General features: G+C 38.2%; 1 pseudogene; it reads right to left on the bottom strand.

Annotated features, from left to right (window-relative positions):
- Positions 1-755: 755 nt before the first annotated feature.
- Positions 756-1,453, bottom strand: LOC143585031 (protein S40-5 pseudogene; annotated as a pseudogene).
- Between the last annotated feature and the right edge of the window lie 238 nt (positions 1,454-1,691).

Genomic DNA, 1,691 nt, shown 5'->3' with positions numbered 1-1,691 from the left:
GGTAAGTTTCAAATATTGATTCCTATTTACTTAAGACTAGACGTAGTAGGTGGCGCCCCATGTCATTTCATCATAAAAGAACATTAAACAACGTTACATAAAAATAGAGGGCATCAAGGAGTAGGATCGTCAAGACATTAGCTGACGTGAGGGATCTTATGGGCTACCTCCATTTCTAACCAATCGCACACTTTCATTCACAATTCATGTATTAAAATGATGACAAAACAATTGTTTTTTAGTTATACTGTCATGCATTTTTAAAGGAAAAGTTTGTGAGAACCCACATGCTTAAGTAGTAGTGACGTCACTAGGCGTTATTCAATTTTAGTTGAACCGCTATGCTCAATCTTAGATATACCAACACTCGTATTAGCTTAAAACATCGACTTGTAGCCTCTATTCGATGAATCCTATTCCTTATTCGGTCTTGTCTTTATAGACCATATTCGTTTTGATATACTAAACTAAACTAATGCCTTCCTTTATTGTTAAAGGAAATCATTTTCCTAAAGTGAAAATAATTTAATTGTGTCTTTTATGATTCTTAAAACCTTTTTTGTGAAGATGAACGGATTACATTCACCTTTCTTTTTAATTCATTCAAGTACAAAAACTTTAATTAAATATTGATGCTGACCTTTTACTTTGTCTCCACTTCACATTTTATTTTGTTTTATTTCATCTCATATTGAAAATGTCTAAAATATCATCTTTTATAAAAATTTATAACTCCATAACAAGTTAACAACACATTTTAAAAGATTAAAATCAAAATATATTTTTATCTAAATTAATAATGAAAAATATAGAAAAATTTCCATTTTAATATATTCGTACTACCCGTCGAATCCGGTTTGGCTCCAAACCGCGTCACGAACCCGGCTCATGTCTCGGCCTTTAAGCGTCCGACCAACCCCCTCGAAAACTGACTTGGCAGCCGATCTGTGGCTACGTGCTAGGTACTCATGTGGTGGGACCATGTCCAACTCCTGATCCTCAGTCCCATCATCTGAGTCATGCATAGACTCAACCGAGTCAACTCGGTAAATCTTTGACCAATCAGGCACGTTGACCGGTGCAGAGGTAGTAACATGACGTTCACGTGGGGACACCATGCTGTCACCTCGGGATTGATGAACAATCCTCTGCGATGATGTTATGATCGTCTTTAAAGGCTGATGATCATCAAACGCGACTGACAACCCGCCCGTGGATGCCGAGGGTAATACTCCTCCGGCACGACGGCGGGTACGAGTCCTCGCGCTGCCTTCTAGTGTGGCACGTGAGGCCCAATCATGACCACCACCGTTGACCATGTCATCAACCATAGACCACACCTCGTCTTCTCCGAACTCGCCACCATCGTTTTGTTCCACGTGGCGGGTGCCGAAGAAGCGTTCGCTCCGGCTGATGGTAAGTGTCCGAGCTTTCACCATGGATCATAACAAGATATATATATATATATATATACTTATTATAACTTAATAAACTTAAGTCATGTAATGAATTGAAACTATGTGATGATCATATAGAGTCTTATTTATAATGCTTGGGTGCATTTGGAGTGAATTTGGATTGAATTTGAATTGAATTTGATTATAAATAATTGTGCATGGGACCGTCTTAACACCACAAGTGCATTGTAGTGACTGGTTAGAATGGAAGACGTGAATTGTGAAAGTAAAAAA

This window comes from Bidens hawaiensis, unplaced genomic scaffold (assembly GCF_021521415.1).
Source record: "Bidens hawaiensis isolate Kalapana, Puna unplaced genomic scaffold, B.hawaiensis_p1.1 tig00033540_1, whole genome shotgun sequence".
NCBI lineage: Eukaryota > Viridiplantae > Streptophyta > Magnoliopsida > Asterales > Asteraceae > Bidens > Bidens hawaiensis.
This window is presented reverse-complemented; position numbering and strand designations above follow the sequence as displayed.